We start from the raw sequence: 20,103 nt of genomic DNA on the forward strand, positions 1-20,103 counted from the left end.
TGTGTGTGTGTGTGTGTGTGTGTGTGTGTGTGTGTGCTCTCAGATGATGAGAGAAAGTTCAACTCTTCTAGGAAATGGGTTAAAAATATCCGGATACAGTTTAGTTCTTTTAATAAGAATGAAATCTTCAGTGTGATTTTATTTTTAAGTGATGAAATCCTGTCCAACCTGCCTTCCCACCCTGTTCCCCCATCTCATTTCCCAGTCCCTGCTTCCCTTTGAGAAAGACTCTGTAGGTAATTTTGAATTTTAGTAATGAAAGTTAAAAGTCCTTTACAATATTAGTTTATATCATTAGTTTATTTAATAGACCAAATTTTATAAACAAATTTAAATATTTGCCCATTAAAACGAGTTTTACAGGTTTAATTCAGCAGGAGTATTCTAAGTAGTGTTGACATAAAAACTACAGCTCTTGGGTGGCTGGAGAGATGGCTCAGCAGTTAAGAGCACTGACTGCTCTTCCAGATATTCTAAGTTCAATTCCTAGCAACCACATGGTGGCTCACAACCACCTTGTAATGGGATCTGATGCCCTTTTCTGATGTGTCTGAAGACAGCAACAGTGTACTTACATACATAAAATAAATAAATCTTAAAAAACAAAGCAAAACAAACAAACAAACAAACAAAAACCCTACAGCTCTTATCTTCAAAGGAATAAGTGATAGTTTATTTTGCAACCATTTTGAGTGACTATGTCTCCAGACCACAGATCTAGGTTATCCCAAACTGTTCCAATGTAGTAGTAGTTTCATGATGTTTTAATAGTTTTATAAGACAAAAAAAGTCATACATCAAAGCAAGTTTAAAATACATTAATGGGTTCAAAGAGGCAGATACAGCAAGATAGGGGAGCTTATTCTATAGACCAAGATGCTATCTGATGTCATGCTTAGCTTTAGAGTTGGTGGAAGCTAATAATGTGCTGAGTCAATAATTTTACAAGGTTTTATTTATTATCACAAGATGTCAGAGTACTGAGTAGGGCAATGAAAGGCTCTTCACAAAGGCTAAAACTATCTCAGATAAATAGCCTAAACTGCAAGATTCCAGTCTCTCCACAGTATTGAAATTTCAACTGGAACATCAGTTTCTCTGCAAACCCAGACTTTTTCAGGAATTTGTCATTCATAGCCAAACATAAATCTTTTTTTTTTCAGAAATTTTCATTCATAGGTAGGTATCATTCTCAAAACAGATCTTTATTGTTGTTGTTGTTAAAGCAGTAACCATCCAAAAAGGCAAAGGCTTTGTGCAAGGAGGGAAAAAAAAGCCCTAAAATTTAATCATAGATTTTAAATATCCATATACCAAAACAGTAAAATGTAGATAACAATTTTAATGAGGTCATTTTAAAATGAAAGCTCAGGAGGCTGTATCTAAAACACACACACACACACACACACAAATAGAACCTTAGATATGTAACAGTTAAAAACACAGGTAAATTACATTTGTAGTTTTTGTTTTCTTAAATAAATTTAAGCTAATTACTTGTTAAATATTTCCATTATTATGAATAGTACCTTGAAACGCTTTTTATTAGAAAAGTATTTACTTTTGTTAGTGTTTATAAAGCATCCAAAGTAAGATAAAGTTTATCATTTATGATTATCATTTTCATTTTTGGACTAAAAGCAGGAGAAAAAATTTAAAATATATCATTGCGGTGTTAATTAAGCTAATTAACATTAAGCTTATCTGTAAACTCTAAAGATGTATTAATAAGTCTCCAAGTAGGCTTTTGAAATGACAGTTAAAAAAATACTTAAGTGTTGGCACTTATATTGGCCTTGTTAAAATTAGGGTCTTAAAAAAATGTTTGATCGAGCAGCGGTGTCACACACTTTTAATCCCAGCACTTGGGAGGCAGAGGCAGCCAGATTTCTGAGTTCAAGGCCAGCCTTGTCTACAGAATGAGTTCCAGGACAGCCAGGACTACACAGAGAAACCCTGTCTGAAAAAAAAAACTGGTAAAAATAGATCCTTAAAATAATTTAAATGCTTGTATTTGCATACACATTCGCACATATGAAACATATACAAAAGCACAGATATAAATTGTCTTCTTAACCTTTGGAGTAGAGATTACTATTTCAAGGAAGTTCAATTGTTCATAGGAAGAGCATATCCTGCAACAAGAGCAGCCACCTCTTACAGTTAATATATGCCCTCAAGTAATTTGGGCCATGTGGTAGAACCAGAACTAAAATAAGGATCAAGGAGACAGCATCTAGACCAGAACCATGTGAGTATGAATATCTTGTCCCTAAAGCAAATTTAAATTTTTAACTTAAAAACTCAAGTTAATTGTTCCCCAAAGAGATTTAGAGCTATTAGCAGTCTGTATTTTACCTATGTGGTTACATTGATTAAATAGACTTTTTGTCATTTACCATTATTTTGTTCCTTTGTATCTCAGTTTTACTATGAGCCAAAATAAATCTGGGCCAAGTTTACAACTTTAGTTTACATGAGCACTTACTTATAAGCCAAGTTGGTACTAAGTGTTTTATGAAAAAAATAAATAAACATCTCTTTGTTAAGCAAGTACATAGTAAGACAGTTTGGAGATGGTAAATGTTTCTCCCAGTTTTCCCAAATACTTGCAAGTTAGTAATTGTTACACATAAAACTGGCTAGAATACCAGGTTGGAGTTTATCTCTAAACATTTACTTCTTTTTGAACACCTCTGTGATGGCTATTCTTGCTTATCAACCTGACTACATCAGGAATTAACTAAAACTCAAAAATGTCTGGGTACAATTGTGAAGGATTTTTTTTTCTTAATTGGATCATTTGAGATGAGAAGGTCAACCTCAAATTTGGATCCTTGAGGTGGAAGACCCACCTTTAATTTAGACCACACCTTCTGTTGACAGCCTGTATAAAGGACATAGAAGAAGGAAGCTCTCTGTCTCTCTGTCTGTCTCTCTGTCTCTCTGTCTCTCTGCCTCTCTGTCTCTCTGTCTCTCTGTCTCTCTGTCTCTGTCTCTCTGTCTCTCTGTCTGTCTCTCTGTCTCTGTCTCTCTGTCTCTCTGTCTCTCTGTCTCTCTGTCTCTGTCTCTCTGTCTGTCTCTCTGTCTCTGTCTCTCTGTCTCTCTGTCTCTCTGTCTCTCTGCCTCTCTGTCTCTCTGTCGTCTCTGTCATCTCTCTCTCTCTCTCTCTCTCTCTCTCTCTCTCTCTCTCTCTCTCTCTTTCTCTCTCTCTCCCTCTGTGTGTGTGTGTGTGTGTGTATACATATATGTATCAGAGAATCAGAGAGATTCACTCTATAAATTCTGTTATTCTAGGGAATCCCAACTAATACAACAATATACCTTCTTAAACACCCACCCCCCCACCCCACCCCCACACACATACATACTTTTCTTTCTTTTCTCCTGAAAAATTGCCTGGATATGCTAGGGAGGAAATATGTGTTTTGCATCAGTTTCATGTGCTACTTTTGGGATTAACTTTCTCAGCTTTAACCCTGAGCCTGTCTTCTACATGTTTGCCCATATATAAGGATGCTCAAGAAACTGGACCTGGTGAGCCAATAACCTTCATTCTGTGAGCCATAACTTTAGCATCTGTGTCTGCAGAGACTGACTGACTAGAATCTTAGTACTGAGGGAATATTGGAATGTTACAGGCCCAGAGGGTAATTAGCTTATGTTGAGCTAGTTCTAGCTTCCAAAACAGCCATCCTTTGCCTACCTCTGTGTCCAAATTAATGTCTTAGTTAGGGTTTCCATTGCTGTAAAGAGACACTATGAGCAAGGCCACTCTTATTAAAAACAAACATTTAATTTAATTTAATTGGGGGAAGCTTACGTTTCAGAGGTTTAGTCCATTGCCATCCTGGTAGGTAGCATGGCAGAATCCAGGCAGACATGGTGCTAGAGGAGGAGCTGAGAGTTTTGTACCTTGATCTGACTGCATCCAGGAGAGACTGTCTCCCAGGCAGCTAGGAGGAGGGTCTCATTGTCCACCCCACAGTGACACACTTCCTCCAACAAGGCCATACCTCCTAATAGTGCCACTCCCTAGACCAAGCATATTCAAACCACCACAGTTGTTATGTTTCATAATGCAGTATGATTGTGGTGGTGGTAACGGGACGCCTAGTGAGCCCAGACAAGGTATCCCCCTGAGGAATCACACCACACAACAGGCCTAGTATAAAGATTTGGTGGAGGGTGGGGGAGGAAGGGAGGAAAAGTGGGGGAGATAGAAAGAGAAAGGGGAGGAGGAAGAAGTGAGCTGAGAGCATATTGGGACAAAGAAAGAGTGAAGAAGGAAGGGGAGAGAGTGTGGGATAGCAGTCTTCTTATAAGTTGAGGCACCTGACTTGTACCTGGAAGCAGGTGATGATGTAAGCTGTTGCTAGGTTGTTGTTGCTAGGCTTCCAGGAGGAGCCTAATGGAATTGTCTGTAAGCCAATAATGGTCACTCATACCAGCTCCAGAATAAACTATCTCTTATTCCCTTTAAGATTAGAGCTGTGGTTTTTGCATTGACAATTAGGGATCCCAATCTAGGGTTCTGAGAATGATCCACTTTCTATTGGAGGAATCACACGAATGGAAGCCAGGTTCCAGCAAGGACCCATTCTTGGAGTCCAGACAGCCTGATGTTACTTTCTCTGCTGGATTGTTGGTGAGTACTGGGTCTCCAGACATTCCTTGTATTGGTTGACTATCCATTTTGGTTTTTCTGAGGTGCTTAAGTAGGATCCCCTATTTGACAGAAATTTGCTTTCTAAGCATTTGGTTTAATGTATCTAGTTTGTTCATTTGCTTTGAAATGTTTGCTCTAAAAAACCTGGTCTAGACATTTAGTTTGACTTGCTTGCTTGCTTGCTTTTGAATCTCTAAGGACATTTTAGATTCTGACTGTTTAATTCATTTTTCAGATTTTGTTTGCTTTTGGAACTTTGAAGACGTCTTGGTTTTTAAAATGTTTGTCTTAGTTTTCTTTGTCTTTGACATGCATTGATTCATTGTCTTTTTGCCTTTGTCTCTTGACTCTCCTCTTCAAATGCATAGGCATGTGTTTGGAGATGAAACAGCTGTCTGGTAATCCAGTGGCTTATGCATGAAAATTACTGACTAACTTGCAAGTATTTGAACAAATGGAGATCTAAAGACAATATAAACATTTGCTACCTCCAAACTGGTTTATCTCATGTGCTTAACAATGCCCTAGAGCATTGGTTCTCAACCTGGAGGTCACAACACCTTTGCGTCCCTTATCAGATGTCCTGCATATCAAATATTTACATTATGATTCATAAGAAAAGCAGAATTATAGCTATAAAGTAGCAATGAAATAATTTTATGTCTAGAGGTCACCACAACATTCGAAACTGTATTAAAGGGTCACAGTATTAGGAAGGTTGAGAGCCACTACTCTAATGATTAAAAATTTTAAAGATAAAATAGGTAACATCGTTTAATTAAAATGTGTAACTGGATGGGCTGCCTTGTCTAGCATCAACAGGAGAAGATGCACCTAGTCCTCCTGCAACTTGATCTGCCAAGGCAGTTGATATCCACAGGAGGCCTCCCCTTCACTGAGGAGAAGGGAGGGGATATTGGAGGGAAGGGAGGTTAGAGAGAGGAACTGGGAGAGAAGAGGGAGAGGAAGCTATGATTGGGATGCAAAGTAAATATTAATTAATTAATAAAAAATGTAAAGTGAACCATAAGAAAACTGATAAAATTGGTAATTCATAACAATAAAGAACTCTTTAAAAACTCCATGTGGATTAAGTTATATGCTAAAATAAAAAAAAAAGATATTTAAAAATGTTTGGTTTATACAAAACCTAGAGACAAATTCTACAATACATCCTAATTCTCTGCTTTTCCTTCCTTCTCTTTCTTTCTGTCTCTTTTTTTCTTTCTTCTTCTTTCTTTCTCTCTTTCTTATAAAATCTGATCCCTCCAGGTAACTGGTGTGGCAGATACAAGGACATTCTAAAGAGACTGTCTGTCAATCTGATATTAGACTGTTGAAAGAATAGAAATGCGCTAAAGATAAGGGAATTTCCTGTGACTCTCGTCTTCAGGGAAGGAAAGAGTAGCAGCCAGAGAGTGAGTTCATCTCCCAGAAAGAGACTTCACACAATTCTAATATCTTGTCAGGCCACTTTAGAGGGTGAGACTAAAATCCAGATAAGGAAGAGTCAAATAGGAGTGACTAGGACTGCTTAGCTGTGGAAATCCTTAGCCCTCTATTTAAATTGTATGCTCACTTCAGGACACTAAAAATGGACTTGAGGGTTCTGTTAGATTTCTTTGTTCTTCTTCCCAATGTTGCTCCATTGAGTAAATCTCCCTTTTCTGCTTTCCATTTTTTTTTATTTTGGCTCTTTTTATTGGCTTTTTGAGAAGTGGCTAGACCAACCTCTGACTTGGGTCACAAGTTGCAATCTCCAAGTGTCACCAGAAACTAACTCAGACCCATTCACATACAATGTATATAGCCAGTTGACTTTATTCTAGCTGTCTGGGACCATACCTGAGTCTTTGGGGATCTAGGTGTGCCACCTAGTGTCCAGAACCCAGGTTTTTATTGGCAGAGACCTATCTAGGAATTTTGCTCAGGAGCTACAGGGTGGACTTTGAAGAGTAAGTAGTTTGAAGCTAAGATAAGCATTAGCCAGCTGGAGAGGTTTGCTCACAAACAGGTAGCTAAAGGAACAGTTAGCTGGAGGAGGTTCCAAGGCTAAGTTAGCTGGGATAGCCTGAGCTTTGGTTCTTTGAATAGACTGGGTAATTTTCTATGGGATTTTCCATCACAAAGATCAGATGTTAAACCTGGAATGGCCTTAGCAAGAATACAAGATGGAGGAACCTCTCTCTCAGCCCTCTCTCGTCCAGTCATACCAGTTGGATAGCACCTCTGCATCTTAAGCTGCACACACTTAAGTACATGAATGCACACATGCACACACCTTGTGCATACATACAGGCACACACACAGGTACACATACACACCAAAAAGGAGGAAGGAATGAAGAGGAAGAAGGGGGAGAGAGAGAGGGAGAGGGAGAGAAAGAAGAACTACCTTTAGTCTGTATGACAAGCTTTACCTTTTGATCTTCTGTTATTAAGCCTCTCTCACATCTCAAAGAAACAGAGATAAATTTTCTACTTTTTTTTTTTTTCTGAACTGGATATACCTAACTTCATGTCATTGTTTCATGTGAATCTATGACAACTGTTTTAGTGTGTTTTGATATGTTGTTTGTCTTTAAAAGATTTTTTTCACAAACTGTGGCCATTTCAGTTCTCCTTTTTTAAAATTTATTTTTCTAATGTGATAAAATTCCTTTTTGCATGCCCAATTAAAATACACATGCATATTCACAAATTTAAATAGTATGATCATATATTAAGCACTTAGTAAATACTCACTACTATATTTATTTTGGTACTCTAAACATCTTTAAACCCATTAAAATAATATCTTTGGGGACCTGCCTGCTGCCAGGCCACATCATGGTTTGTGGGCCAAGGACAACCAGACTCCCTCCCACTTCCATGTTACTCAATGGCACAGATCAACGGAGGCACCCGGAGGCCAGCCCACTGCCACACAACATTGGCTGGCTGTCGATTCATAGAGGCCCTCCAGCCTCTTGGCCCTCCTTCAGTGGAAGCTACTACAATGTGCAAGTTTGCAGTGGAGGGATGGTAGAGAAAGAGAAGCAGAACATTTTGAGCATTGTGAAGAGAGGTGTGGAACTGGAGACACGAGGGTAGAGTTGTGAGTAACCTGTTGTGAGTAGCTTGGCCTGCTACCTGAGGCCATGGTGAAATCCCATGCTACTGCTGAGCGCCATGTCTGCATCCATGGCCATGCAGCAGCAGGATTCTGTATGGATATCCGTGATTCATATTACTACTAAAGACCATGTGGATGTCCCTGGTCTATGCTGCTGCCTGGGGCCACACTGATGTCCAGGGCTTTTCAGAGCTGGCCTCACCTCTCACTGGCCCCACTTCCCACCTGTGGCAGCACTCTGGAGAGTGGGCCCTGCTCTCCATCTCATCTGGCCATACAGTAGAGCTGGGAGGCAGGGTGTGGGTGAGCCAACCCCGAGGGCGTGAGTGTGGGAGAGCTCCCGTTTGCTGTAAGGTGGCATGGGTGCTGGGGAGATGCTCTTGCTCCCTTTGCCCCTCACTACCTGCAGGAGTGGAGAGAGATAGCCCCAGGGTCATGAGAACAGAACTGTCCCTGTCCCTCACCAGCTGCAGCACTCCAGAGACCAGACTCTGTACCTCACCTGGGCAGCACAGTTTGATCTGGCACTGGGGGGCAGCAGTACAGGTGAACCTGCTCAGACGGCATGAGAGCTGTAGTTAAACCAATTTAAACTTATGCCCGAGTAGCTTATGAAGAATGAGACTCAGACTATGCTTATTTTATTTGATTTTGACAATTACTATATATATATATATATATATATGAAATATATTTAATCTACTACATATCTGTGTGTGTGTGTGTGTGTGTATGCTTTATTTACATGTCATACAATATCTCCTTTCTCAGGTTCCCCTCCCCCCAAAAAAAAAGAAAGAAAGAAAGGAAGGAAGAAAGAAAGAAAGAAAAAGAAAAAGAGGAAAGAAAATAACAAAACAAAAACCAAAAACAAACCCCTGTTCCCTCTGCCCTCCCCCTGCTCACCACCCCACCCTCTCCTGCTTACTGGCCCTGGCATTCCCCTACACTGGGGCATAGAACCTTCACAGGGCCAAGGGCCTCTCCTCCCAATGATGACCGACTTGGCCATCCTCTGCTATACATATGCTGCTAGAACCATTAGTCCCACCATGTGTACTCTTTGGTTGGTGGTTGAGTCCCTGGGAGCTCTAAGGGTACTGGGTAGTTCATATTGTTGTTCGTCCTAAGTGGCTGCAAGCCCTTCAGCTCCTTGGGTCCTTTCTCTAGCTCCTTCATTGGGGACCCTGTACTCAGTACAATGGATGGCTGTGAGCCTCTACTTCTCTATTAGTTGGGTACTGTTAGAGCCTTTCAGGAGACAGCTATATCAGGCTCCTGTCATCCAGCACTTGCTGGCATCCACAATAGTGTCTAGATTTGATGACTGAATATAGGAAAGATTTCCCAAGTGGAGCAGTCTCTGGATTGACCTTCCTTCAGTCTCTGCTCCATAGTTAGTCTCTACAACTCCTTCCATGGGTATTTTGTTCCCGCTTTTAAGAAGAAATGAAGTATCCACACTTTGGTCTTCCTTCTTCTTGAGTTTCTTGAGGTTTGTGGATTGTACTTTGTGTATTCTGATCTTCTGGGCTAATATCCACTTATCAGAGAGATCATTACCATGTGTGTTCTTTTGTAATTAGGTTACCTCACTCAGGATGATATTCTCCAGATCCATCCATTTCCCTAAGAATTTCATAAATTCATTGGTTTTTGTTTTGTTTTGTTTTGTTTTTTCTTTTTTCTTTTTTTTAATTAGATATTTTCTTTATTTACATGTAAATTTCTCCATTCCCAGTTTCCCCTCCAAAAAACAAAGAAACAAACAAAAACAACAAAAACAAACCCCTGTTGCCTCCCCAATCCCCATGCCTGCCACCCCACCCTCTCCCACTTATTGGCCCTTGCATTCCCCTACACTGGGGCACAGAACCTTCACAGGGCCAAGCTTCTCTCCTCCTATTGATGATCAAATTGCAATCCTCTACTATACACATGCTGCCAGAACAATCAGACCCCTCCATGTGCGGTCCTTGGTTGGTGGTTGAGACCCTGGGAGCTTTGAGGGTACTAGTTAGTTCATATTGTTGTTCGTCCTAAGGTGCTGCAAACCCCTCAGCTCCATTGGTCCTTTCTCTAACTCCTTTACTGGGGACCCTGTACTCAGTTCAATGGATGGCTGTGAGCCTCTACATCTGTATTAGTCAGGTAAGTTTGCAAGAATTTTATTGAGTATTTTTGCATTGATAGTCATAAGTGAGATTAGTCTGAAGTTCTCTTTTTTGGTTGGGTCCTTGTGTGGTTTAAGTATCAGAGTAATTGTGGATTCATAAAACTAATGAGGTGATGTTCCTTCTGTTTATATTTTATAGAATAGTTTGAGATGTCTGTGAGCCTCTACACCTGTATTAGTCAGGTTCTGTCAGAGCCTCTCAGGAAATAGCTATATTTAGGCTAGCTTGCCCTTCCTTTAGTCTCTGCTCCATAGTTAATCTCTGCAACTCCTTCCATGGGTATTTGGTTCCCCCTTTTAAGAAGGAATGAAATGTCCACCTTTTGGTCTTCCTTCTTCTTCTTGAGTTCCTTGTGGTTTGTGGGTTGTTCTTCCTGTATTCCAAACTTCTGGGCTAATAACCACTTATCAGAGAGTGCATACCGTGTTTGTTCTTTTGTGATTGGGTTACTGCACTCAGGATGATATTCTCCAGATCCATTCATTTCCCTAAGAATTTCATAAATTTATTGTTTTTAATAGCTGAGTAGTACTCCATTATGTAGATGTACCACATTTTCTGTATCCATTCCTCTGTTGAGGAAACATCTGGCTTGTTTCCAGGTTCTGGCTATTATAAATAAGGCTGCTATGAATACAGTGGAGCATGTGCCCTTTTTACATGTTGGAACATCTTCTGGGTATATGCCCAGGAGTGGTATAGCTGAGTCCTCTGGGAGAACTATGTCCAATTTCCTGAGGAACCACCAAACTGATTTTGTACCATCCTGTAATTCTACCAGCAATGAAGGAGTGTTCCTCTTTCTCCACAACCTCTCCAGCATCTGCTGTCACCTGAGTTTTTGATCCTAGCCATTCTGACTGGTGTGAGATGGAATCTCAGGGTTGTTTTGATTTGCATTTCCCTGATGACTAAGGATGTTGAACATTTCTTTAGGTGCTTCTCAGATATTTGGTACTCCTCAGTTGAGAATTCTTTGTTTAGCTCCATACCCTATTTTTTAGTAGGGTTATTTGGTTCTCTGGAGTCTAACTTCTTGAGTTCTTTGTATATATTGGCTACTAGCCCTCTATCAGATATAGGATTGGTAAAGATCTTTTCTCAATTTGTTGGTTGTCATTTTGTCCTATTGACAGTGTCTTTTCCCTACAGAAGCTTTGTAATTTTATGAAGTTCCATTTGTCGATTCTTGATCTTAGAGGACAAGCTATTGGTGTTCTGTTCAGGGAATTTTCCCTTGTGCCTATGTGCTTGAGGCTCTTCCCCATTTTCTTTTCTATTAGTTTCAGTGTATCTGGTTTTATGTGGGTTTTGTGCGGATATGTATTAGTGTGCACATGTCATAACGTGTGAGTAGAGTCAGAGGACAACTTGTGGGAGTCAGATTTTTTTCCCACTCTATGAGTTCTAGCTATGGAACTCTGGTCATCTAGCATGGACCTTGGTAAAAATACGACTGGTACCGTATCTACTGAGCCATCTCATCAAGCTCCCCATCTTTTAAAATTGTTGCAGCATTTTCTCTGTCCAATCAGATTAGGGAAGTGACAGATCTGTGATTGGACAGGAATAGGGAGGCAGAGATAGAAGTTTAGGAGTGAGGAAGTCGAAGGTCAGAGGAGAAGAGAGAATCAACATAGAGGCAGATGAACAGAAAGATGATCCAGACCCCATGTGGTTTTAAATAGCCACAAGTAGATAAGGTTTTTACAAGGTTAGAATAATTGGGTCAAAACATTATCTTTACCATTTGGCTCTGAAATTATTGTATTGGCATCTTGAAAATTGTGATCTTATTGATATATAAACCTGATTGGATAATTAAGCTTTAAGAGTCATGTTTTTACCAGGTAACTAGGCACTAGAGGATTGATTGTTGGGTGTGTGGGACATTGGATGTAAGCAAGATGATCTTGCTAGCTGGGAGAGGATAGGAGGACCCCGCCAGGACATAGTGTTGAGGCCGGTCAGTACCAGTACTGGAGAGGTAGTCCAGCAGGGCTGGAGAGATTGAAGGGTGATCATTTTTAATATTTCTTACAACATAAAATAAGTATTTTTAATTAATTCATTTATTCAGTGTGTGTGTATGTGTGTGTGTGTGCATGTGTGTGCATGTATGTGTGTCAGGGCATGTGCACATGTCCATGCTTGCACCTTCTATGGGTTGAGGTCAGAACATAACATTTAGGTGGTCTCCTTTTATATTGCCTAAGACAAGGTCTCTCTTGTTTCTTCCTATACAGAATGTTTGATTTGTATTAAACTTGTCTGAAAGGTTTGGGGTTTGGAATGTAAGGAGGCCACTGAGGGAGAAGGTCCTTTGGATAAGAGACTTATTTGAAGAGTTATTAATTATATGGGTAGGCAGACAAAATAGCAGCATGGCAGGATTTCTGAGCAAGGTTCTAGGCCCAGTGTCATAGGAAAGCACACACATCTAGCATGGGTGGGTTCTATGAAAGTTCAGGACCATGAGGTAGAACAGGAGTCTCTTCTTATAGGTCTCACAGGAAGGGGAAGGCCTCATGGGAAGGGGAAGGTCTCATGGGAAGGGGATAGTCTCATGTCACGTGGTTAATGAGTCATTCTCAGTATGAGCCAAGCTGTCCTTGATTCCCAGGTCACTGGGGAGGTGGCCCTGCCTTCTGGAGAAGGATTCTATGATGACTCTGAGAATGCTGGAGGGGAGAAGAACAACTAGTTGAGGTGGATCCATTACACCAGGAGCCCTCTGATGTCCTGGGAGTCTGGTAACCTAAAGTCTGTAAATTCCCTTGGGGAAGTGGGAATGACACTTGCCATTCTCCAGAAAACTGGGCACCTGGGAAGTCTGTGAAGGGATTAGAGAGTCAGAGACAAGCTCTCAGTTTCTTACATTAGCTGTGGTTGTAAGGATGAAGCGTCTGCATGTAAGCCCAGCCGGATTAGTTAGTTATAAAGCTAACATTGTCCACATGCGGAAGCGATGCTTTTGATGCCGAGCGAGTTATGTTTCCTTCAGCTACCTTGATAACTTACAGTGGTTTGTGTAAGGATGTCCGGTTAGATCCCTGCCTCTCCGGACTCCTCTCACAGATACTGACAGGCATGCTACTGATACTTTGTGTGTCACTTGCTAACAGGCTCACCTGGGAAGTGCAACTACACCAAAGACTTGTCACAGTTTGTTCCCCACCCCATTCTCTGCCTCCTAAGAGCCTGACTCTTGTCGTGAACCCCCTTCCTAAAAATGTATGAGAGGAGGCTCCCTCTTCTGCTGCATAGGGTCTGATTCTCTGTAGAAAATTCCCCATGAGGCCTCTGGTGCTTGGGACCCAAACTGCTCTGAGAGCCCCTGCCATTCAGCAGCTCCTGTCTGTGCATGTGTTCACAGTATGAATAACTCTCATAATAAACTCCTTAGTCTCCAGTCATCTATCTGTGTGTCCCCTGGAATCACCAACCTCAAATCCAAAACCTATCGGTTTGTGGACTTGGTGGGAAGAAGGGTACAGAGGTGGCGGGGTTTGGTCATAGAAACCGGCATAGCATTAAAGCTGACCACACAGACTTGGTTAAGCCTTTTTAACTGTATTGAACATTTTTTCCTTTGCTCTGGATTATGTGTAGTTTTGATGCAGTAACCAGGAATGCCTGGCAGGAAGGGGATACTCTAAAGACACTTGTGCCTGTCTTTTTGGCTGTCAGACTATTGAAACAATGGCCCCAAAGAAATTACAATTTACCCAAGAATCTCTCAAACTGGGAGAAAAAAAGGGCTGAGAGACAGCTAGGAAGACACTAGAGCTTGACAAAGAACTGTCTGCTTGAGTGAGATTTGCAACTTCTCAGACGACCCACCGGGAAAGCTAGGAGCTCAGACAGCAGTGATTGGCCAGACCATTAGGAACCTGATGCTTGACAAGGGCGGGGTGGGGGTGGGGATGAGGGTTGGGAAGGGAGTGGGTTGAAGTGGGGGAGTACAACGCGCGCGCGCCTGTGTGTGTGTGTGTGTGTGTGTGTGTGTGTGTGTGTGTGTGTGTGTGTGTCCGTCCATGTCCCCGTTCATCCGTGGATCTCTTTGCCCTTCTTTCCATGGTATGATTGCTTCTCCTTTGCTTTTTTTACGTTAGGTCTTTTAATAGATTTCCTAAGAATGGGTGGCTGACCATCAGAGCACAGGCTCTGGCCCTAACTGTGATAACAATGCGAGGCCAGATTAACCAGCTTCGTGTTGTATTAAATGACCATTTAGCTTTCTGTACTGCTGCTATATAACATTTTGTTTATTCTCTGAAAATAAAAGAAACCGTTATCTCATTCCTCCCTCCACCATCTGAGGTATGTAAGTAACTTCAGACATTTCAGAATTCTGTCATTTCCAGAGCTTTTGTTCAGGAAAGGACGGTGTGGCATCGCACATTACACGGACAGTTTGCCTTTCCTCTTTAAATCTCCGGTGGGCCTTGCAGTGAAACCTAACACCGGTTTTGCCTTGGTTTCGTTAGCTTCCTTTTCAAATGTATCTTCTTCCTGCTTACTATTTTTTTTTTTTTTTGTAAAAGGCAGAGCCTGCCGAAAGGAGAACCCCCTTTCCACCGGGCTAAAAGACAGGAAGTTTACGCGGGGATGGGGGCAGGGACGGGGAAGCACTGCTAAAATAGCTTCACTCTCTCGGTTCTAAAATACAATTGCATTAAGGCTGGAGAGGCTGCTGCCCAGAGCACAAGATATAAAAAGATCTCTCGGTCTGGATTTCCCAGTCTCCTTCCCAGCAACTCCAGGAGAAACTTCAAAGCTGATAAGAGGGGGTTAGGTTGTCTTCAGTTGGAACCCACATTTCTTTCTTGATTCAGGATAACCAGCTAACAGATACTCATTACTTTCATCCTGAAATTAGTTGAGGATATTCATAAATTTCCTGGAAGCTAGATTTTTAGAAAGTCTTGATTTTTGCCTATCTCTTGAGGCAAAACTTATCAACTTTGGGAATTGATAAATCTTCTTTCTTCTTATTCCTCTCCCTGTTTTTTCTCAACTCCCCTGCAAGCAAGAGTGGACACACTCTTAAGGTAGCCTTTGCGGCAGGCATAGATCCTAGCTGAGGTCTTTCTCCTGTGTACAGCATTGCTGAATCTCACTGAGGCCTGAATTGTTCTCCTTCTAACACATAGCTGAGGTAAGTTGTCATTTGTGTTTTCTACTGTCAGAGATGAATCTTAGGGTGTTATGCATGCCTACCTCCGACCTGTCTTGTTTTTATATCTTCATGCTAAATAGAGGGGTTTTTTTTTTTTGACTTGTGCATTGACAAATGTGTGATTAGATCTGTACTTTTTACACTTTGCTATGTGTATGAGTCACTTGAGGATCTTATTAAAATATGGGATGAGACTATGAGGGTTTAAGTGTAGTCAGAATGCATTGCATTTGCGCATGTAACCAGCAAAGAATGAATTTAACTAATTAAAGAAACAAAAACAAGAACTGGAGCTGTAGCTCAAGAGTTGGTCGCTTGTCTAGTGTATTTAAAAAGGCGCTGGGTTGTTCACAGTGCCAGAGGGAACTGGAAATTAAAAACAACCCTGCTGTGACCCTGAGATTGGATTTGTTTTTTCTTTTAGTTAATTTTGTTTTAAAGACATGGTCTCACTATGTAGCCCTGGTTGGTCTCCAAATGGCTATATAGACCAGGCTGGCCTCAAACTTCATCTGCCTGTCCCCACTTCTGATGCTGGGATTAAAGTCATACACCATTGAATTTGCCTTAGAATTTTCAAATTTTATCTAGGGATTGAAATCAAATTCATGTGTGATAGGCCAGCCAGTACCCCACCTCTAAGCTGTATCTCTAGCCCTCAGATTCTGCCTTTTAACAACCTCCAAGTTTGTATTCCAGCCTTGGGTAAGTAACAAGGGTTTACTTCGCTCTCTAGAGATTTTGATTCTTAAGAATGGGCTGGAAGGTACAGACAGGACCAGATTTGGCTGAGCGTATGATTAAAGTGCTGAAGAAAACAAAATCATTCTAATGTGTTGTCTTTAAATTTAGAAGTTTCTCTGAAGGAGTTCCTAGATGCTGTAAGCCAGGTTCGTCAGGTTAGGATGTAGGTTCTGTATGTTCATCTTTGAGCAAAGCCCTTTCTTTCTTTCTTTCTTTCTTTCTTTCTTTCTTTCTTTCTTTCTTTCTTTTTTTTTTTTTTTTTTTTTTTTTTGCCAGACAGGGTTTCTCTGTGTAGCCCTGGATATCCTGGAACTCACTCTGTAGACCAGGCTGGCCTCAATCTCAGAAATCTTCCTGCCTCTGCCTCCCAAGTGCTGGGATTAAAAGCATGTGCCACCACTGCCCGGCAGCCCTTTCTTTCTTCTGCACACATCACACATTTATTTACCAAGTCATGGTGCTTTTGTGCCACAGCACCAGAGAGAAGTGGTAAGAAGAGAAGTTACATGCTCCAGAAGTCTGAAATATCTCTGTCAGACCTTTTTCAGCAGAAGTTTGCCAAGCATCCAGGACATAAGCAGAGGTTCTCTTTACTCTTCAGGTCAGTGCAGCTATGACTCTGGTACTCTATGTTGGCACTGGTGATAGAAGACGGAACCAGAAATCCCTGCTTGTTTGAAACTTACCTCATAGATAATAAAGAAGAGGAAAATAAATGTATGAAACAGTGTATAAAAGATATTCAGGGAGGCAAAAAGAGATTTAACAACAAAGTGTTAAGTAAGATATTTGAAGGCAGTCTGAAGAGACAGAGAGAAAGGCAGACAGAGTAGAGAAAGGCATGGGTAAAACTGAAGACCAGTGTGGATGGAGTAATCACTTTATGGTTCCCACAGCTGGGCATTTGTATTCAATAGTTACTGCTGGCTTAAGCCAACAGCTTACATTGCAGTTTAATGACACCCTCCACAGGCCCATTCACCATTCTATGAAGTCAGCTCTTTCATAGTAATAGAAGCATATAGTGAATTTTGGGAACAGGCAGGTATTTCTAAACTTCATATACCATATATATATATGCCTGTGGTGAGAAGCAACGTTATGTCAAATACACAACAATAACCTTGTTCTTAGTTACAAGGCAAGGAAGTAATGTGCATTGTGATGATAGATAAGATATTCTTTAGCTTCATGAAAATGATGCTGGCAGAGGGTCTGCAGGCAAGACAATTAAACTTCTACCGTGAGTATGTTATTATCCTTGGAAGGATTAAGAGTTGATTTTCCTTGGATTGGAAAAGTGTACACATTCACTGAAACGTGGCAGACACCTGGTCAACCTGGGTAATTGTATCACAGCAGTAGCTTAGCATTGGCTTTGACTGTTTATAGACTTGGGGCACTGCAAGAGTGATAAGCAGAGCACCATGGGAAAAGTGAAAACTATACTTTAAGTACAACTGTATTATCCTTGTATGCTGCCACAGCCAATTGTGACATGGAACCATTGCTCGACTCTGAGAAAGCCTGGAAAAATGTGTTATCGGCATCCACAGAGTTAGTTATCTTAGTCATCTGATATCTTAAAACCTTCATAATCATGGTGGGCTTCAGTGGACCTTATATTCTGTTCTTATATATATCCTTATATTCTGTTCCCATTGTTGTCAGGTTTTCAGTTAGGAAACATTTGTTAGGTTAATGGTTGCATACTAGGTACTAGATGCCATGTTGTCTATATTAAAAAATCTTAGTCTTGTGTTGCCTTGGAGATTGGCATTTCAACCTTATTCAGGCTGTAATCATCTAGTAACCTACCTTGTTTTTGTTTCCTCTAAGGAGATGACTTAAATAGGAATTAGGGGAAGGTTTTGGTTATCCTCTCTATTTTTGGAATTAATCTCTGCACTTCTCTTAGGGACACAGTACAGGCTGAGTATGCCTTGATCCAAAATACTTGGGGCCATAAGTGATTCAGACTTGAGAATATGCGCATGTATTCCTGAAACTCTGAGGATCAGATACAAATCTAAGTGCAAAATGTGTTCACATTTCCTTATTCACATACACTTTGCAACACAGTCTGAACAGCAAGTACACCTGCATTTTTACTGTGACGTGTCACCAAAGAAAGGCCACTTGTGCAATTTTCAACATTTTGTCACTCCAAAAGTTTCAGATTCTGGAGTACTTTAGTTTTTGGACTGTTGGATTTGGGATTCATACTTGTACTGTTTCTGTGTTGTCTGGAGTGGGAGGGCAAGTTCAGGAGAGCCTCATTTAATGCTTGCTCCTATCACAGCTGCCGCTCTGCAAGGTCTGCCACCCACATGCTCATCTGCCAAGTTCAGCCTTTGAATACTTTCAGGTCAGGTGGACAATTTTAGAGGCCATATCTAATATCCCCGTAAGTGTGGACTATTTTCTTTCCCAAGAGTCTCCCTGAGTCGATCTCTTTGGAGCAGCATTATCCAAAGTGTATTTTTAGACCAGCACTAATTAGCAAACTTATAGTGATTATTACTGGGTATTAATTGCAAATCCAAATCCACAGACATTATCCTAATCCTATTAAACTAGAATCCTGGCGAGTGGTTTCCTAAATCAGTATTTCCTTTATGGCTTTGTAAGGAGTGGTGGTGCTGGCCCTTGAACCAGGGTTGTGGGGGTGTCTTCCTACTGGCCTACAGTTGAGCTAATATCCCCTGAGAATTGACATTTACTGAGGCTTACCACATGTAACTATTGATAAATACTTGTTTCTATCAGTAGTTCTCAACCAGGATCAATTGTGCTTCTTATTTAAGATTGTTAGATAAAACACACCTTTTAAATATAAGTATCTCCTGTATAATAATTTTAATCTAAGACTCAGGCTCCACTTATATCTGTTAATAATCCTTCCCACCATGCTCATGAAAGCAATCCTAATTAAATATAGTGTGACACACACACACACACACACACACACACACACACACACGCGTGCACATACACACACACATGCGCATGCACGCAAGCATGCATACACGTACTCACGTGTATGAAAATAGCCAGTAGAGGGAAGAAGGAATTTGGTGAAGGGTGAGAGGAAAAAAGAATAATGAGGAGAAAGATAAAAAAGAATATTTTATGTGTGTGTTCAAAATTGAAAAATAAAAAGAATCAATACAGAAAAAGAAAAAAAGAAAAACTTCCAATATATGCTCCTCAGAGGGCTCTCAGTCCCTGCAGGGCTTAGGGCTCAGTATTAGGTGTACAGCATGCTTTGGTCCTCTAAGTTTGTGCCTCCCAGGCTGAGATTTCTTTCTCCCTGTGTATGTCATGAGAATCTCAGTCCCATGGTTGATGTGCTCTTGCCATAGAGCACAACGGGTCAGAGAAGTCTGGTTACCTCTCATCCCTCTAGCTTACCCTGGAAGTTGTACCACATTCTCTCTAACAGTGAAGCTGTAGCTGCTGGCCTTGAGCTCACTGCTGTCTCCCTGAGGTTAGGGCACCCATTTCCATAGCAGTCACACCTACCACTCTGTCTGACCTACGGACTTCTTCAGATTTAAGTTACCTGTTATGCCTTCTTTGTGTCTCGCTCACCAGGGCATTTATTAGATGTGAGCTATAGCTGCCAGTTTTCAAATATGAATGTATGTATGTATGTATGTGTGTATGTATGTATGTATGTGTGTATGTTTGTATGTGTATATGTGTATATGTGTTTGTGAAAGTGCATGCACACTTATTGTAGGTACACATATTTATCTATGTACATGGAGGCCAGAAGAGGGCATCAAAATACCCACCTTTATTACCCTGTGCCTACTTTTTCAAGCCAGGGTCTATCCCTGAATGTGAAACTCATTTTCTTGGTAGTATGGAAGCCAGCAATCTCCAGTCGCCCTCTTGTTTCCAGATCCTCTCAGATTGGGGGTTACAGGCATGTATGACATGTCCAACTTCTTACATAGATGCTGCAATTCAAACTGATTTTCATGATTATACAGCAAAGCACTCTTAACAGCTGGGCTAATTCCCTAGTTCTAATCAATTCATTTTTAAACATTGATTTGGTTAGGGGTGCATGCAATGATACCATAGAGCGTGTGTGGAGGTCAGAGAGCAACTTGTGGGTGTTCATTCTCTCCTTCCACTCTGTGGGTCCTAGTGATTGGTCTTTGGTCCTTGTGCTGTGGGTCCTAGTGATTGATCTTTGGTCCTTG

At 41.0% G+C, this 20,103-nt stretch overlaps 1 protein-coding gene across 4 annotated transcripts in view; it reads left to right on the plus strand.

The window, feature by feature from the left end:
* Positions 1–4,041: 4,041 nt before the first annotated feature.
* Positions 4,042–20,103, plus strand: part of Abcg2 (ATP binding cassette subfamily G member 2 (Junior blood group)) — a 123,233-nt gene continuing 107,171 nt past the window's right edge. Inside the window, exons 1-2 of one of the 4 annotated variants that reach the window (XM_031382031.1) lie at positions 4,042–4,131; positions 4,562–4,648. The gene's annotated coding sequence lies outside the window, so the exon portion shown is untranslated. Of the gene's footprint in view, positions 4,132–4,561; positions 4,649–13,940; positions 14,041–14,501; positions 15,122–20,103 lie in introns of those variants that run through there. The other 3 variants (XM_031382032.1, XM_031382034.1, XM_031382030.1) reach the window with 3 other exon arrangements.

The sequence above is a fragment of the Mastomys coucha genome, unplaced genomic scaffold, assembly GCF_008632895.1.
Source record: "Mastomys coucha isolate ucsf_1 unplaced genomic scaffold, UCSF_Mcou_1 pScaffold20, whole genome shotgun sequence".
Taxonomy (NCBI): Eukaryota; Metazoa; Chordata; class Mammalia; order Rodentia; family Muridae; genus Mastomys; species Mastomys coucha.